Below are 20,020 nucleotides of genomic sequence, written 5' to 3'. Positions count from 1 at the left end.
ATGGGTTATATTTACCAATGAAAAGTATGTACAAAATATGGTCAAAGTTGACTTAGAAGTTCAATTCAAGATAAGTGTTATGAAAGGAAGAGTTTAAAAATCAAAAGCATGAGGCTTAAGTTTCTAATGTTGAAAACAAGTGTTAAATGTTTGCACAAAAGTTTTGGCTTGGGTTAGAGTGGAGAGAAGAAGAAGAATGGCTAGAGTCCTAAACATACAAGAGGTAAGGAATAAGAAGCAAAACCACAAATGGAGTTCCTCTCTTGAGATCATATTGATGATCCAAGTAGCTCCCATCCTTTGGAATAAGCAATCACATAAGCATAAACTTAAGCAATCAATAATCAAATGAACTCTTGGAAAGCTCCTCAATGTATCTTGGATCTCTCTCTCTCTTAGAAGCTCATGGTAATGGTTCCTCAATTTGAATCAAGTTGGAATCCCTAGCACAAGAACACACACATTAAAAGATTCTAGCAAACAAACAAGGAATGGACAAGAAGAATTTAGAAGTGGATCCTTTCAAAGTCATCTTCAACATTTATAGCATTCTAAAGGCCCAATGCCTAGTTGCTCTTTGACTTCAAATTTGCATAGGGAAAGTCCTAAAGTTTAAGTCCATTTTGTCCAATTCTTTGCATTTGGTCCACAACAATTAAAACAAAACACAAGCACAATAGTATATACACAATTATGTGCTCAAGTGAGCAAAAGGCAAATTGCATTAACATAAACATGTGCTCAAGTGAGCAAAGGAAAAAGAAAATGAATAATATGTACAAGAATAGTAAATTGCCTAAATGTAAAGTTCAAAAAGTAAATGTTAATGGTTAATGTTTAGTGTTAGTAGTTAGTGTGCCATAAGGCAAATTTAGCGCTATGTTAAGCAATCGTAATTGGACTTATGTAGAAGTCACAACTATCTGAGGCCGGTCAATAATAATGTAGGCAACAACACAAGTTAGAAGTCTTGATTAGTGAATCAAGTTCCAACAACTTGCCATGCCAAAAGAAAGAAAGAGAATTGATCTTGTATTGGTTTAAGTCCTTTGCATGATTTAGCAAGCAACTTATCCTTAATACAAAGCCATTCACTAGATCATTTGATCAAGATGAATTAGATTTGGATTGAGGAAGATTAAACCTTCATAATCAATACTAACTTATCAACCTTTAACTCATTGATCAAAAGGAAAAGAAGAAGAAGAGGGAGATGAATAATGGATAATGAAAATGGAAAGAATAAAGTGCATTAAATGAAATGGAATGTACCAATCAACAAGTGTTGACCAAATGACATTGAGGATCATGGTCAAGCAATCAAAAACAGAAATGACATGAAGATTGGAAGTCAAGAAATGAACAAAATATTTTTTGCATTTTTTAATATTCAAAATAAACTTGAATCAAAATATTAAAGAAAGGTCAAACTTCAAAATCACTTCAAATCAACTTTTGAAAGTTAGAGTGATTTACCCCAAGTTCAACAAGGTCAAAAAAAGTTTGACAAAAAATTTCAGCATTTTTAAAAGTCAGAAACTGTTTTTAATCAATTAAAAAATGAATAAAAATGACCTAATTGAACTAAAATCTCAAATAAATCTCAAATCAATTAAAATATTGATGAGAATATTTTTCATAGATCCACCATCATTCAAATAGGTTGAGAAAATATTTTTGTATTTTTTGAATATCAAAAACTATTTAAAATGAATTAAAAATAACCAGAAAAGAGAAAATTCACAAAAAATATCAAATGACAAAATAAAAAATGTTAAAAATCATTTTTAGAAACTAGAATTTAAATGGAGAAGAATGCAATTGGTCCCATATTTTTTGGATTAAAAATGAAGAAGTTATGAATTTTTGAAATAAAAAAGAATTAAAGAAAATAAAATGGAAATTAGAAAATCAGAAAAAAGGAGAGGCGTCTGATCAAGCCTCATTAATTGACGTGGCTGATCAGACGAATGTGAGATGCGCACGCACGATGGTCCCTGGTCAACTGAGTAACATGTGGAATAAAAAAAAGTCATAAGATCCAAGAGCCATGATTCAATCTGGAAATCATCATCAACGGCTAGGATTCAAACTGGCAAACGGACGGTGGTGTACACCACCGTCTTCTCCGGCGAGCATGGAGTTTCCGGCCAGAGTTGCAGGTTCTAAAAACTTGATGAAAACAAGCGATCCTTATATCATTGGAAAGATGGGGTGATGTACATCACCCCTGTACCAACCATTTTCACTCTAGATCTCCATGGTAAGAGAAACCAGAGGTTGAAAAATATGGTGTTCAACTGAAACTTCATGGATTTGTAAAATTGAAAGCACATACAAGTTGCCTCTATTGAGAGGACTTTAGCCAAGCAAAAGGAAACAAGAAACAAGCTATAAATGAAGAGTTTCGAAGCAAATAAGTTTGAACATCAACCTTCTAAATGCAGATATGTGGAGCACGATCCTTCAACACACTTGCTTGCAGCTTGTTCTAGAGATGAAAAGGAGGCAAGGCTAAGGAATTAGAGTCCAATAATCAACCAAGGAAGTTGAGAATTGGATCTGAAAATTTCAAGTGAAAAAGCAAAATTCCTTTAGAGTATGGTTTGGAGAGATTTCTGCAGAGTTTCAGGTTGATTCAGGGATGAGAAATGAATGAAGCATGGCATGTATTTATAGCTGAAGCTGATGTAAAGTCATGAAGAATTCGTGTGCATGAGAATTGGGTCCTCCATGCATGGGCCTGTACAGGCGCATGTGAGGCCCAAGATCAAGTGCAAATGCAAGCTGAGTTCAGTCTGAAATGAAATGGACGTGTGGTTTGCTTTGAATTTGCTTGTGCATGAAGTTCCATCATGAATTCCATAATTGTGCCTAAAACTTCACCTCGTCGAAAATGCCAATTAGAAAATCCAAACATAAGCATGTTGGTAATGGTTAGAAAGGTCTTGACATAAGGAACAAATGTTATGTTGGCCAAAAACTCATTTGAAGTGTGGAAATTTATGAAAACAGGCCATGAAGTTCATAGTGCAAAGCATGCCTTTGAGAATTTTGCCAAATTGGTCCAACTTCAAGCCCTTCTATTTTGATGATGCAAGCCTCAAATGTAAAAACCTCCAACATAAAAGTTGTAGATAGTTTCAAGACAATAACAATGGACTTAAATTTTGCATCATTTGGAGTTTTTATGAAGAAGTTATGGGCACTTGAAATTGGACTTTTTTGCCTTTCAATGCATTTGGTCCAAAGTGACCTAAAATGTTTTGCATTATCACATGTATTTCATTTGAGATTATGAAATTTTGTTCAACATAACATTTGAAGTAGACACAATAATATTTCCAATTCATTTGATCCCACCTCAAAATAATAAACAATGAATGTGTTATGTTCTTGGGAAGTTGGCCCAAAATTAGGGTTTCAGTCAAAATGACCTATAATGTCTTGGAATGGGGGGTGACCTTCCAAGCTTCAAATCAATTTTTGATGAACATGAAAGTTGTTCATGTTGTCCTTGAGAACATTTTTTCTTTTGGTATCATCTCCATTTGACTAACACATAAAAAGTTAGGTCTCAGTGCATTTCAAAATAGTCAGATGAATTGACTGATCAACTTCTCAAGTCCACAACTCATATCTTGATGAATTGATGATTGAGGACATTCAAATAAGATCAAATATGCATGAAATGATGAATTAAAGAACTTCCCTTGATTGTATTTGACCATGGGCTGAGGTTGCTTCATGAGCAAGGCATTGTGGATGATCAGATGAATTAGGGTTTCCTTGGGACACAAACCTCAAACCCTTTGACTTGCTTTGATCAAAATGATGAATTGAGATGCTAGGGAGGCATATTTGGTGGATGAGAGATTTGGGAACCATTTCCATGCTTGCCTTCATCTTCTCTTAGCCATATCTTTGCACCCATGATCTCCTAGAAGTTTTGGACCTTGTGATTGCTCAAGCTACAATCAAAAGATGTTAGTGACATATTTTTGTGCTTTTGGTTAGTAAATAAAAATGAGAAAAGAAATAATACAAATCAAGCATGCTTGGTGATCTCAAACCACTCACAAGAGGTCCCACCCAAAGGCAAGGGGGACCAAGATGCTTATGATCCTTGAGGCTTTGCAAATGCAATGTTATGATGCCATGAGGGATCTTAGGGCCAAAATTGGGGTCTTACACATCCCACCAAACACAATATCATCCACATAGATCTGAGCAATCATGAGCTTTCCTCCTTCATCTTTGACAAATAAAGTCTTATCAATGCCTCCCTTTCTGTATCCATTGTCAATGAGAAACACTATGAGTCTCTCATACCAAGCTCTAGAAGCTTGTTTCAACCCATAAAGAGCTTTCCTCAACTTATACACATGCTTTGGAAGATTTGGATCTGTGAATCCCTTTGGTTGTGAAACATATAGTTCCTCATTCAAGTAGCCATTTAAGAAGGCACTTTTCACATCCATTTGGAACAGTTTAAACTTCAGAATACATGTCACTCCTAGCAATAATCTAATGGACTCCAGGCGAGCTACAGGTGCAAATGTTTCATCAAAGTCAACTCCTTCAACTTGAGTGTATCCTTGAGCTCCTAACCTTACTTTATTCCTAGTAACCACACCTTTTTCATCAGATTTATTCTTGTATACCCACTTTGTTCCAATAACATTTATTCCTTCAGGTCTTGGAACCAGATCCCGTACTTCATTTCTCTTGAATTGGCCTAACTTTTCCTGCATGGTATTGATCCAGAATTCATCAGTTAAAGCTTCTTTAACATTCTTAGGCTCAATCTTTGACACAAAACAGGCATGTGAGATCACTTCCCTTGATCTAGTGGTGACTCCTTTATTTAGATCTCCTATAATAAGATCTTTAGGATGATCCTTCTGAATTCTGATAGAGGGTCCCTTGTTTACTTGATCAGCTTCAGGTTCAGCCTGGTGGACTCACTATCACTACTTTTATCAGAAGGTTCAGTTGGGGTGTCATTCAGAAATGTTTCAACATCGTTTATGACATCAGTCTCTTGATCATCAACAATAACATTGATAGATTCCATCATAACTTTAGTTCTGGAATTAAAGACTCTAAAGGCTCTGTTGTTTGTTGAGTAGCCCAGAAATATTCCTTCATCACTCTTGGGGTCCATTTTCCTTCTTTGTTCACGATCAGCCAGGATATAGCATTTACTACCAAACACATGGAAGTATTTGACAGTAGTTCTTCTTCCCTTCCAGACTTCATATAAAGTGGTTGAGGTCCTTTTTCTCAAGGTTACTCTGTTATGAACATAACAAGCAGTGTTCATAACTTCAGCCTAAAAGTGGTAAGGCAACTTCTTAGGATGAATCATAGCTCTAGCATATTCTTGGAGAGTTCTATTTTTCCTTTCCACCACACCATTTTGCTGAGGGGTAATGGGGGAAGAGAACCCATGTCCAATCCCTTTAGATGAATAGAAATCAGCAAATTTACTGTTTTCAAATTCTCTCCCATGATCACTTCTGATTCTGATAATATGACTCTCTCTTTCTCTTTGAAGTCTTTGGAAAAGGTCTTTGAACACATCAAACACATCAGATTTTTCCCTTATAAAATTCACCCAGGTATATCTGGAGAAGTCATCCACCACAACATAAGCATACATTTTTCCACCAAGACTTTCCACCTGCATAGGCCCCATCAAGTCCGTGTGGAGAAGTTTCAGCACTTTAGATGTGGTGTCATGTTTGATCTTCTGATGTGACATCTTTGTCTGCTTTCCAATCTGACATTCACCACATACTCTTCCTTCTTCAATCTTTAATTTTGGGACTCCTCTGACAGCTTCAACAGATATGATCCTCTTCATCCCTTTAAGATGCAGATGACCTAGTTTTTTATGCCATAGTTTCACTTCTTCTTCTTTAGCTAGAGCATATATTGATGAATGGCTAGTTTCTTGAGGAATCCAGATGTATCAGTTGTCCTTAGATCTTACTCCTCTCATGATCACTTCACGTTTTGCATTAGTAACCAAGCATTCAGTTTTTGTGAAGTTCACATTGAGACCTTGATAACATAGTTGACTGATGTTGATCAGGTTTGCAGTCAATCCTTTAACAAGCAACACATTATCAAGGTTAGGAACTCCATAGCAGTTTAGCTTTCCAATCCCCTTGATTTCACCCTTTTCTCCATCACCAAAAGTTACATAGCTGGTGACATGAGATTGGAGGTCAACCAGCAGATTTTTGCTTCCAGTCATGTGTCTGGAGCATCCACTGTCAAAGTACCAATCTTCTTTGGCTGAGACTCTGAAGCAAGTGTGAGCTATCAAGTTCGTATCACCAACCCTAGGATCCCACTATTTTCTGTTAGAAGAGATGTGTTGTTTGGGTCTAAGCTGATGAGTAGGACTGGAATAACCATACAACCTAAAGCAAAATGGTTTTATGTGACCAAATTTCCCACAGTAATGACATCTCCATCTTTGGTATTTTCCTTTTGAGTGCTTATGTTGTCTTCCCTTGTGATGTTGAGACACCTGATGTGACATCTTTGGTTTGCTATCAGAGGGACTACAATCAGGAGAAGATTCATTGAACCTAAGGCCAGTCATGTCTCCTGCCATCTTCCTAGCCTAGAGGATTTTGTCTAAGGTGTCAGATCCACTGTTTAGCATTCTGACAGACTTAGTCATCTCATCCAGTTTGGAATTCAGGAACAAGGCTTCAATCTTCAAATTAGAAATGGTTTCTAAGTGTTATGTCTTCTCAGTCTCTAGTTGGGTTATCAGTTTCTTCTGATTCTCCACTTGTTGACACACTTCTTCACTTCTGAGATACAACTTCTTGTAAGAAGTAGCTAATTCATCAAAGGTTAATTCATCATCAATGGAATCTTCATCAGGATCACATCTCCCAGTCAAGGCAATCACAAGATTGGCCGATTCTCCTTCTGTTTTACTTTCAGAGTCATCATCAGACCAAGTAGCAGCAAGACTCTTCTTTTGTTTCTTGAGATAGGTCCCACATTCAGCTCTAATGTGACCATGCCCTTCACATTCATGGCACTTAATTCCTTTGCCCTGTTTGGATTTTTCTTCAGATCTTGTTCTTCTTCCAGCATCATTGGACTTACTGATGTCAAATGAGTTATTCTTGACATTAGACTTTGACCTCACATCCATCCTCTTTAGGATTTTGTTGAATTGTCTTCCAAGTAACACTAAGTCATTTGACATACCTTCATCAGTATCCTGACTACTTTCTTCCTTTTTATCTTCAGTGTTGGACACAAAGGCTATGCTTTTGACTTTCTTTTCAGATCCATCACTCATTCCCAACTCGAATGTTTGGAGGGATCCAATTAGCTCATCCACTCTCATCTTGCAAATATCTTTAGATTCTTCTATGGTTGTCACTTTCATGGCAAATCTTTTGGGAAGTGACCTTAGAATTTTCCTCACAAGCTTTTCATCTGACATCTTCTTACCCAGAGCAATTGAGGAATTAGCAATCTCAAGAATATTCATATGGAAATCATGAACACTCTCATCTTCTTTCATCCTCAAAATTTCAAACTTGGCAGTAAGCAGCTTGTAAGACCCTAATTTTCACCCTAAGATCCCTCATGGCATCATGTTATTGCACAAGTGCATTGCCTCAAGGATCATAGCATGATTGGCTCCTTAACCCTAGGGTTGAGACTTGTTTGAGTGTTTTGAGACCACCAAGCATGCTTATATTGTATATTATTGATTTTCTTATTTGATTACTACCTAAAAGCACAAAAATATGTCACTAACTCTTTTGTTTTGAAGCTCAAGTGATCATGTGCTCCACAATGCTCCTATGAGGCTCCTAAGCTCAATGCAATGGCTAGATGAAGATGAGAAAAAGCATGACAATTGTCTACAAAGTTCCTAATCATCATATATGTCTCCCAAGTATCTCAATTTTCCAATTTGATCAATATAACCCAAAGGGCTTGAAGATTGTTTCCCAAGGAAACCCTAATTCCACTGTGCTTTGACTGTGCCTTGCCCATGAAGCAATCTCAACCTCTGATCAAATTTCATCAAGGGAAGTTCTTTCATTCATAATTTTATGCATATAGGAGCCAATTTAAGTCCCCTCAATCATTTTTTCATCAAGATTGGAAGTTTGGCCTTGAAAATTTGACCAGTCAAGTCATCTGACTAAGTTGAGGATCAATGAGATATAACTTTTGATGTGTTTGTCAAATAAATATGACCCCAAGAGAAAACAATATTCTTAAGAACCATATGAACAACTTTCATGTTAATCAAAAAATCATTTGAAACTTGGAAGGTCATCATTCATTTAAAAACATTATAGGTCATTTTGACTAAAACCCTAATTTTGGATCAACTTACCAAGGGCACAACTTTCTTAATTTTTATGATTTTGAGGTGAGACCAAATGAATTGGAACTATTGAGATGTATACTTAAAATTTTATGTTGGACAAAATTTCATAATCCTAAAATAAATACATGTGATAATACAAAACATTATAGGTCATCTTGGACCTAATTCATTGAATTTGAAAAAGTACCCAACTTCAAATGCCCATAACTTTGTCATAGAAAATCCAAATGATGCAAACTTTGAGTCTATATTTACTATCTTGAAAGTATATACAACTTTGATGTTGAATATTTTTTCATTTGAGGCTTTTATCATGAAAACATAGGGGTTTGATTAAGCTTGCTTTTGGTGAAATTTTTCAAAGTGATTTGAATATGATTTGTACTTGAATTTTCCAAGCCAGTTTTGATCAATTTGAAAATTCCAAATGATTTTTTCCCAACATGACTTTTGTTCCTTATTTTAAGAGCTTTCCAACCATTACTCACTATAATCTTTTGGATCTACCATTTGTGAGTTTCGAATTTCTTCTTATGTATGTGCAATTTTGATATTGTATGCTAAAACTTGAAATGCAAGCTTCCTCCATTCAAAGTGCACGTCCAAATGACCTTCATGTGATATCAGTAAGTTTCTTCAGACATCATTGGGCCTTCCACACGCCTACACAGGCCCATGCAATTCAAATTCCATTTGACATGCACATGAACAAAGTGTGATCAGTTGATGCATTCATCTATAAATAGAGGCCTCCTCTCATTCATTTGGTAACCTTTTGGAGATCCCAAGTGCTGCAGAAGTGAAACCATAGCCCTCACCAAAGGAATCACACAAAAAATTTCATACTTTCGAGCTTGAAATCCAGTATCATTAGCTGAGTTTTACTAATTACTAACTTTAATTTGAGCTTTTAATTTCTTGTCATTTACTTTTAATGTCATTTATTTCTTGCTCATTATTCATATTGATTTTCATCTTTGCTCACTTGAGCACATATTTTATGTTTATGTCATTTTTCTTTTGCTCATTTGAGCCCATTATTGTATATAAATATATTGCTATTTTGTGTTGTTTGTGTTTGTTTTGATGTGAACCAAAATGCAAAAGGAGAAAGGACTTAGAATTAGGATTTACCTATGCTTAAAGGAGTTCAAGAGCAACTAGGCCTCATGCCTTTAGAATGCAAAATTTTTTGAAGAGCAACTAGGCCTCATGCCTTTAGAATGCTAAAACTCAAAGTTGATCTCAAAGGACTTCTCCTACAAACTTATTCTTTGTCCATTCCCTTTATTGTGTTGTGGGCTTTTTGATGTTTGCTTTTGTGTGATAGGGATCCCATCTTAAGATTGTGAAAAGAGGACCATTGTTATGAGTAGCCAAGTTAAGAGCCAAGCCAAATGGAGACCCTAGGAGCTTGAATTCAATTTGTTGATTGCTTATTTTTATGCTAAGTCCAAAGGAAAGGAGCATCTTGAGTCATCTCTATGACTTCAAGAAAAGGAACTCTAAGGGTTTATCTTTCCCCTCTTATCTTTGTATGTTTTAGGAATAGCCTTTCTCTTCTTCTCCCCACTCTAACCAAGCCAAAAAATCATTTCCAAAACTTTGACTTTGTTTCAAATTAGAAACCTAGGCCTTAAGCCTTTGACTTTTCAAAACTATTTTCATAAATACTCATTGTGAATAAACTTTAATCCAACTTTGACTTCATTTTTGTAAATAAACCTAACTTGTAAATATAACCCATTTCAAGTTTTTTTTGTGGTTCCAATGGCCACTTGTTAAAACCTTTTCAAAAACATTAGTCATAGGTTTGAGTTATCATAGTGGTTGATGTAAATCTCACCTCATCCTTAGTGTTGGATTATAAGCCTTCCATGCTTATTATAGGGTTAACCCCTCACTAGCATGTTGAAGCCTTCCTCACATGGTGGATTGTTGGTTTAGGTTGAGTTTTCTCCCTTTGATAACAAAAGACCTTAAGGCTTTTGATTAAAATCAATTCACCAATCTTTGAGATTTTTACCCCGAACTACGAGGTTTTCATCCCCCTTTGTGATGGTACGTAGGCAATGGGTTCATCCATTCAAACAACAAAATTTGTAAATATAATCTATTCTTTTCTCATCCCCCCAATCTTTTTGCATAAATCTTTTCACAAATACCAACCTACAACACATATTTGCAAAAAGGGTTCCCTTAGAGTACTAAGGATGTTTTGGGTGCGTAAAACCTTCCTATTTCATAACCAACCCCCTTACCTAGATCTTTGACATTTTTATTAGTTTTTGATTCAAAAAACTTCTTACTTGGCTTTTGTTCGCTTTTTAGCCTTTCCTTTGGACAAATAAAAGTACGGTGGCGACTCGAATTGTATGTTGACTTTTGGTTTAGTCAACAAACCTAAAAGTAACGAAAATCCTGCTACAGAAAAGTGGCGACTCTGCTGGGGAATACTAGCCCTGTGGGTTTAGTCTACTTTTTGCTTGTATGTGTTGTATGTTTATATTTATTTGTGACATATTTTTGTGCAAATTTGGGATGAATGTATTGTTTGTAATGTATGCATTGCTTGATATATTAATTGTTTGTATGCTTGGTGGTTTCTTGTGAGATGAGTTCTATACCCGAACTCGAGTGCACTTATGATAGGAGAATGGCATAGTCTTGTTGACTTGTGTGGAGTTATTCCTTAACAAGTTAACTTGCAAGTCCATTCACTTGGTGGAGGTCTTATTGGGATCATTAATGTCACACGAGTAGTCGTGGTTAGGCATTACTCTTTCCAATACGAACCCTAAAAACCAAGGACCTTAGATACCTATCCCATCTTAGCCTATTTTAGGATGTAGTGCGAAGGTCGTTCAAGTGTAAGACTTGATGCGATTGTTACGCGATACTACACTCATAAGAGTCCCTCTTGAGAATATTTTTAGAGGACGAGTAGTCGTTTTATCCGATAATATCCGAAAGATGAGATGATGACTATGGGGACCTTGTAGAACATGATTGTTAGGTTTAACCATAGTACACTCCCGTTGGGTGGTTCTTAACCGAGACTCCATGCTCGTGACTTACAACAAACCCATGATTCGCGGTCGATCCGTTCTCGTATATCCTCAATATCAATGGAACTTGGGTGTTGATAAGGTGCAAACCATAATCCACCAAAATGGATTATTAATATTGATGATGACTTGAGCCATCCCGTGACCTTTGTGTGGTGTGACTTGTTTGATCCTTTAGTGTGTTTGTTGCATCCATGCATTCATTCGCATTCATGTCATCGACAATAAGATTTTACAAGGAACTTAAAGGGTTTATTTGCAAATTTTCAGACATGGATAAGCAAAGAAGGAATACGAAGAAGTATAGTTTCAGACAACCCGACTTGAAAGAGTTAAGGCGTTTGACATCTTATGTATTAGAGCCTTTGGAATTCGAAGCTCTCCATAGGAAGCTTCTATCTATTCTTTCTACTAAGGTGGATGAGGGTCTGATGAGTGTGTTGGTGCAGTTCTACGATCCTCTGTATCGGTGTTTCACTTTTCCGGATTTCCAGCTTTTGCCTACATTGGAGGAGTATGCTTATCATGTGGGTATACCTATTCTTGACCAGTTGTCGTTCAGTGGTTTGGAGAAGATTTCTTCTTCTCAAGAGATTGCTGACATGCTTCATGTGGATGTATCTGACATTGTTGCCAATATGACTACCAAAGGTGGAATTCAAGGTCTCCCATCTGATTTTCTGATTTCCAAAGCTACCTTGTTTGGGAAGGCCATAAGTAAGGAAGCCTTTGAAGCCATATTTTTACTCCTCATCTATGGGCTAGTGTTATTTCCCAACATAGACAACTTCGTGGATGTGAACGCTATTAGGATTTTCTCTTCTCTTAATCTTGTTCCGACTCTATTGGTGACACTTATTTCTATTTGCATATGAGGAATGCAGAGAGTGGTGGTTCCATTGTGTGTTGTCTACCTCTATTGTACAAGTGGTTTATTTTGCACTTCCCTCAGACGTTTGCCTTCAAGGAGAACAAGGGATGTCTACGGTGGTCCACGAGACTTATGTCTCTCACTAATGATGATATCTCTTGGTATAATCATGTTTATGATGGTGTTCAGATTATTGACTCTTGTGGTGAATTCTCCAATGTACCTCTTCTTGGTACATGTGGTGGAATTAACTACAACCCTGCTTTGGCTCGCCGTCAGCTTGGGTTCCCCTTAAAGGATAAACCTAACAACATTTTGTTGGAAGGCTTCTTCTTTCAAGAGGGTAAATATCCCCAAAACCTAAAGGATAGGATGGTTCGTGCCTGGCGCAAGGTTCATAAGAAAGGGAGGAATGAGCTTGGTCTGAAGAATTGTGTTGCTTTGGAACCTTACACCTCTTGGGTAAGGAAGAGAGCCCTCGAGTACCGCATGACGTACGAGTATCCGAGACCTACCCCTATGATTATGGTTGGACCTTCAACCCTCCCTAATAAAGGAGTAGAGGAGTTGAGAGACGAAGATCGTTTGCGTGCATGGGTTCGTGAGCGTGAGGAGCTTCTTCAGCAGCTCAAAGATAAGGATGCAATGATAGAATTTCTAGAGCATCAGGTTATTGATGAGCCCGATGATGTGGTTACTTCTCTCCTACCTCACTCATCTAGGTTTTGGAAGAAGAGATATGATCAGCTCGCCAAAGAGAAGGCCGACATGGAAGCAGCTTATGAGAGAGAGGTGAAGAGGCTTTGTGCGACGTATCTTCCGATCTCGAAGGCTTTAGACGACTGCTTCTAGGGCTCCATAGGATGTTTATTCTCATTTTCTCTTGTATTGTATTTGGTTACCGAGACTGTACTACTTCTTTGGTGTAAAAAAATCCAAATATTATATTGTTATGAGTATTCCATATATGTCTTAAAAAGGTTCAATATTTTCAAAACATTTGCAAATAGATCTTTATGAAGTTCCTCCGATAAAAAACAAATCATATGCACGAGCATTGCATGCATCATATGCATAAGCAGGTTTTGGTTCCAAACTCTTGATGTAGTGGTCTAACTCTTTGCTCTTCATTTATTTTGAAGACAAGCTGACGCACTGGTACAACACCAGAGCTAATTATCAAAAGATCATGGAACACCTTGAACAAGAGAACAGAGATCTGAAAGAGGAGATTTCCAGGCTGACTGCCATGATGGAGTCAGTTCTTGCCGGTCAGAGTCAAGCCTCTCCAACTCCTGCAACTCCACCCGCGAGGACAGTCATCTCCGAAGTGGTTACCTCTACAGGGCCTGCTGCCATCGCCCACTTCGCTCCACATCTGCATGCTGGGTTCCCTTGGGGAATGCCACCTAATTTTGTACTAGAGGGTTTCGCTCCCACTCTTGCTTCTATACCGGCATCTAGCCCGATCCTGTCTGTGCCACCTCCCGTTGTGCACACTTTGCCACGTGTTGAAGACACCATCTATCATTCCGAGCCATCTGAGGGCTCAGACGTTTATGAAAAGATGGACGAGATGAAAGACCAATTTCTTGAGTTGCGCAAGGAACTGAAAACACTGAGAGGCAAAGATCTGTTTGGGAAGAGTGTTGTTGAACTGTGCTTGGTGCCCAACGTGAAAATCCCAGTCAAATTCAAAGTGTCTGACTTTGAGAAGTATAAGGGAAACACATGTCCACTCAGTCATCTTGTGATGTATGCTCGCAAGATGTCGACCCAGACAGACAATGATCAACTGCTGATTCACTATTTTCAGGATAGCCTGACAGGTGCTGCGCTCCGCTGGTATATGGGGCTAGAGAGTGCAAGCATCCGCACTTTCAATGATTTAGAAGAGGCGTTTGTGAAACAGTATAAATACAACTTGGATATGGCTCCAGACAGAGATCAATTGAGGGAGATGTCCCAAAAAGACAAGGAAACCTTCAAGGAGTACGCCCAGAGGTGGAGGGAACTGGCAGCTCAGGTAGTGCCACCCTTGGAGGAGAAGGAGATGACAAAGATCTTTCTGAAGACTTTGAGCTCTTTCTACTATGAGCGCATGATTGCTAGTGCTCCCTCGGACTTTACCGAAATGGTAAATATGGGGATGAGGCTAGAAGAGGGAGTCCGTGAAGGACGTCTGTCCCGTGATGATAATTCGGCAAAGAAATATGGAGGATTTGCCAGGAAGAAGGAATGGGAGACTCATGTTGTTTCTTCCTATATCAGAAGAAGACCCTCTGTGAGGAGGAAGGAAGTCCGACCAATTGTCAACCAACACCAGGTGGCTCATATAGAACCTGCTTTTAGAGAAGCTCAACAACCACAACAACAACCTCGTCAACAACAGGATTACCAGCCTCGCAATAATAACAACAACAACAACAGTAACTATGAGAGGAAGAGGATGACTTTTGACCCGATCCCTATGACCTATGCTGAATTGTATCCTTCCTTAATTGATAGGAAGTTGATAACTCCGCGTGATCCTCTTGTTGTGCCAGCCAACCCTCAATGGTGGTACAAACCCGAGCTTTATTGTGTGTATCATTCTGGTGCTCTCGGACATGACGTGGAGAATTGTTTTCCGTTGAAGACCAAGGTGCAAGACCTTGTGAGGAGTGGGATACTATTCTTTGAGGATGTAGGCCTGAATGTCAAGAAGAACCCATTGCCCGAGCATCGGAAGGCAACTGTCAATATGGCTCAGGGGTGCCCTGGAAAATATAAAGTCCTTTATGTGAACGACATAAGGCAGTCCTTAGTAGAGATGCATAGGCTGTTGTGTGAGCACAGTCACTATGAGCATGATCATGATAGGTGCCAGGTGTGCACTGTTAACGAAATAGGATGTCGCAAAGTAAGAAGGGACATCCAAGAGATGCTAGACCAAGGGATGATTGAGATACTTCAGAATCGTAATGAGGATGAAGTTGATGTTATCACTCTAGTGTTCAAAATTCCTGATCCTGTTGTCGTTAAGTACGATGGCAGCAAGAGGAAGGTGATGCCAACTCTTGTGATCAAGCCAGCGGGCCCTGTCCCGTATGTGTCAGATAAATCCGTCACGTACCGTTATAATGTTGTTATGTTGGAAGATGGGAAGGAGGTGTTGTTGCCCTCAACCTCTATTGTAAGCATTTCCGACGTTAGTGGAGTGACCCGTAGTGGTCGTGTTTTCTCGGCTCAGCCGAAATCCCATGAAGACGTCGTGAAGAGAGATGGTGTTAATTTTGTCGGTCCCATGGGGACTTCTTCTTCGAATCATTTTGTTCCTGCTGTGAAGGGTGTTGACCCTGTTGTTGTCAAAGCTGATAAAGCTCCTATCCTGGTTGCCCAGTCTGGCATGTTGAGAGAGGATGGTGATGAGATGTTGAGGCTCATCAAGAGGAGCGAGTACAACGTTGTGGAGCAGTTGCTTCAAACTCCATCGAAGATATCTGTCCTATCTTTATTGATGAATTTAGAGCCACACCGTGAAGCGTTGCAAAGGGTGTTGGACGTGGCATACGTGGATCACGATGTCACGATTGAACAGTTTGATAGCATCGTTGCAAATATAACTGCCTGCAACAATTTGAGTTTTTGTGATGATGATCTTCCCGAGGAGGGAAAAGACCATAATTTGGCCTTACATATCTCTATGAATTGTAAAGACGATGTCTTGTCCAATATGTTAGTGGACACAGGGTCATCACTTAATGTATTTCCAAAGTCCACTCTCACCAAACTTTCATACCAGGGGCCTCCCATGAGGCAGAGTGGAGTGGTAGTAAAAGCTTTTGATGGATCGCGCAAGACTGTGATCAGTGAATTAGACCTCCCGATCAAGATTGGACCTAGTGATTTCTATATCACTTTCCAAGTTATGGACATACATCTGTCATACAGTTGTTTACTTGGTAGACCATAGATTCACGAGGCAGGTGCCGTGACATCCACCCTACATCAAAAGTTGAAGTTCGTTAAGAACAAGAAGTTGGTGGTGATAGGGGGAGAGAAGGCTCTCTTGGTCAACCATTTATATTCCTTTTCCTATATTGATGCTGAGGACGAGGTTGGGACTCCGTTCCAAGCCTTGTCTATTGCTGAGCCTTCAAGGAAAGGACTTTCTTCATTTGTCTCCTATAATGACGTGAAGTTGGCCATCGAGCATGGTGCAACTAATGGTTTGGGGAAAATGATAAAGTTGGAAGATAATAAGTCTCGGGCTGGTACAGGATATTCTTCCGGTGTTTCTAATGATCTTGGGTTGTTTCAGAGTGGAGGTTTCATCCATACCGTTGAAGATCAAGAAGTTGCTGCCATCGTTGAAGAAGATGAAGAGGAAGACCTCGGCAACTTTGTCATACCCGGCGGAATCTACAATAATTGGTTCGTTATTGATGTTCCAACAGTTATCCATAAGTCAACGTAATATGTTCGTTTTGTTTAAAAACCTTTCTCCCATGCCAAAAGGAGAAGTGGAGACATTGTTGGCATAATTGATTAATACAATGATATTCATTCAATAATCGCATGTTAAATGATTGTTTTCCAAATTATTTTTCATTTTTTGCTTTTCACATGAAATTTGTGATCACCATAAAACCCTAAAAAAGAGAATAAAATCAATCTTGTCATCTGCATAATGATTTTCCTTGTTTGAATTATGAATCTCTTTTATACTCAAAATCATTATGCAGGTTAATCAAACCCATTGAACATAATGATCCAACATCATCTCCCAACTTTGAGTTCCCTGTATTTGAGGCAGAAGTAGATGATGTTGAAGAGATTCCTGATGAGATTACTCGTCAGCTTGAGTACGAGGAGAAGATCATTCAGCCACCTCTTGAGAATCTGGAAACAGTCAACTTGGGGTCTGAAGACTGCATTCGTGAAGTGAAGATTGGGGCACTCCTTGAAGAGTCTGTTAAGAAGGGGTTGATTGAGTTGCTACGAGAATATGTCGGCGTCTTTTCCTGGTCGTATGAAGACATACCTGGTCTAGATACTGATATTGTGCAACATTTCTTGCCATTGAAGCCTGAGTGTGTGCCTGTGAAGCAAAAGCTCCAAAGAACTCATCCTGATATGGCAGTGAGGATTAAAGAAGAAGTTCAGAAGCAAATTGATGCGGGGTTTCTGGTGACTTCTACATATCCTCAATGGGTGGCCAATGTTGTACTTGTACCTAAGAAAGATGGAAAAGTCTGAATGTGTGTGGATTACCGTGACTTGAATAAAGCTAGTCCAAAAGATGATTTTCCTCTACCACACATTGATATGTTGGTAGACAATACGGCTAAATTTAATGTCTTTTCATTTATGGAAGGATTTTCCGGTTACAATCAGATTAAAATGGCGCCCGAGGATATGGAGAAGACAACATTCATCACACCTTAGGGAACATTCTGTTATCGAGTGATGCCCCTCGGTTTGAAGAGCGCCAGAGCCACGTATCAACGTGCTATGACTACCTTGTTTCATGACATGATGCACAAAGAGATCGAGGTGTATGTCGATGATATGATTGCAAAGTCGAAAACGGAAGTAGAACATGTAGAACACTTGTTGAAGCTTTTCCAACATTTGAGGAAGTACAAACTCTGCTTAAATCCGAACAAGTGTACATTTGGAGTCCGTTCCAGCAAGTTATTGGGCTTTATTGTCAACGAGAGAGGTTTGAAGTTGATCCTGCCAAGGTCAAAGCAATACAAAAGATGCCTGCACCCAAAACTGATAAGCAAGTCTAAGGGTTTCTTGGCCGCTTGAATTACATTTCGAGATTTATATCCCATATGACTACCATATGTGCGCCTATATTCAAGCTCCTCTAGAAAGATCAACGCCATGATTGGACCGAGGATTGCCAAAAGGCCTTTGACAGTATCAAAGAGTATTTGTCCGAACCTCCGATTCTGTCTCCGCCTATTGAAGGGAGACCGTTGATTATGTACTTGATTGTGCTTGATGATTCCATGGCTTGTGTCCTTGGTTAGCAAGATGAATCAAGAAAGAAAGAATATGCAATATACTACTTGAGTAAGAAGTTCACTGACTGTGAGTCTCGGTACTCAATGCTTGAGAAGACATGTTGTGCTTTGGCTTGGGCTGCTAAGCGTTTACGCCAATATATGTTGAATCATACAACTTGGTTGATATCGAAAATGGATCCGATCAAGTATATCTTTGAGAAACCTGCTTTAACTGGGAGGATTGCCCGTTGGCAGATGCTGCTATCTGAGTATGATATTGAGTATCGAGCTCAAAAAGCTATTAAAGGTAGTATCTTGGCTGACCATTTGGTGCATCAACCAATTGAAGATTATCAGTCTGTGCAATACGACTTCCCTGATGAGGAGATTCTGTATTTGAAAATGAAATAATGTGATGAGCCTATGCTCGATGAAGGGCCAGAGTCTGGTTCCCGATGGGGTATGGTGTTCGATGGTGCTGTTAATCAGTATGGGAATGGTATTGGGGCAGTGATTATTACTCCTCAAGGCATACATTTTCCTTTTACAACAAGGCTAACTTTCAAATGAATGAATAATATGGCCGAGTATGAGGCTTGTATTATGGGTTTGGAAGAATGTATTGATCTTAGGATCAAACATCTTGATGTTTATGGTGATTCGGCCCTTGTTGTTAATCAGATTAAGGGTGAATGGGAGGCGAATCAGCCTGGCCTCATCCCATATAGAGATTATGCGAGGAGGATTTCAACTTTCTTTACTAAAGTTGACTTTCATCATATTCCTCGAGATGAGAATCGGATGGCAGATGCTCTCGCTACGCTTGCTTCAATGATTGTTGTCAATTATTGGAATGAAGTCCCAAATATTACTGTGATGCGCTTGGGTAGACCATCTCACGTGTTTGCAGTTGAGGAGGTGAAAGATGATAAACCATAGTATTATGATATCAAGTGCTTTCTCCAAAGTCAGACTTACCCGCCTAGGGCATCTATTAAAGATAAGAAGACTTTGAGGAGATTATCTGGCAGTTTCTACCTTAATGGTGATGTGCTTTACAAGAGGAATTTTGACATGGTTCTGCTCAGATGCCTGGATAGACACGAAGCAAACCTGTTGATGACTGAAGTCCATGAGGATTCATTTGGCACTCATTCCAATGATCATGCAATTGCGAAAAAGATGTTGAGAGCAGGCTACTATTGGCTGACAATGGAGTCTGATTGCTGCAAGTTTGTGAAGAGATGCCACAAGTGTCAGATTTATGCGGACAAGATTCATGTTCCCCCGACACTTCTGAATGTTATTTCCTCACCATGGCCTTTCTCCATGTGGGGAATTGACATGATTGGTATGGTTGAGCCTAAGGCGTCGAATGGTCACCGTTTTATTCTCGTAGCCATTGATTACTTCACCAAGTGGGTTGAAGCAGCATCGTATGCAAATGTGACCAGGCAGGTGGTCGTGAAGTTTATCAAAAACCAACTCATATGCCGATATGGTGTGCCAGACAAGATCATTACTGATAATGGATCTAACATGAACAATAAGATGATGAAAGAGTTGTGTAGTGAGTTCAAGATTACACATCATAATCCTTCTCCCTATAGACCCAAGATGAATGGGGTTGTTGAAGCTGCTAACAAGAACATCAAGAAGATTATTCAGAAGATGGTTGTTACATACA

This window comes from Lathyrus oleraceus, chromosome 2 (assembly GCF_024323335.1).
Source record: "Lathyrus oleraceus cultivar Zhongwan6 chromosome 2, CAAS_Psat_ZW6_1.0, whole genome shotgun sequence".
In the NCBI taxonomy this organism is placed as follows: domain Eukaryota; kingdom Viridiplantae; phylum Streptophyta; class Magnoliopsida; order Fabales; family Fabaceae; genus Lathyrus; species Lathyrus oleraceus.
Note: the sequence above shows the minus strand (reverse complement) of the source record.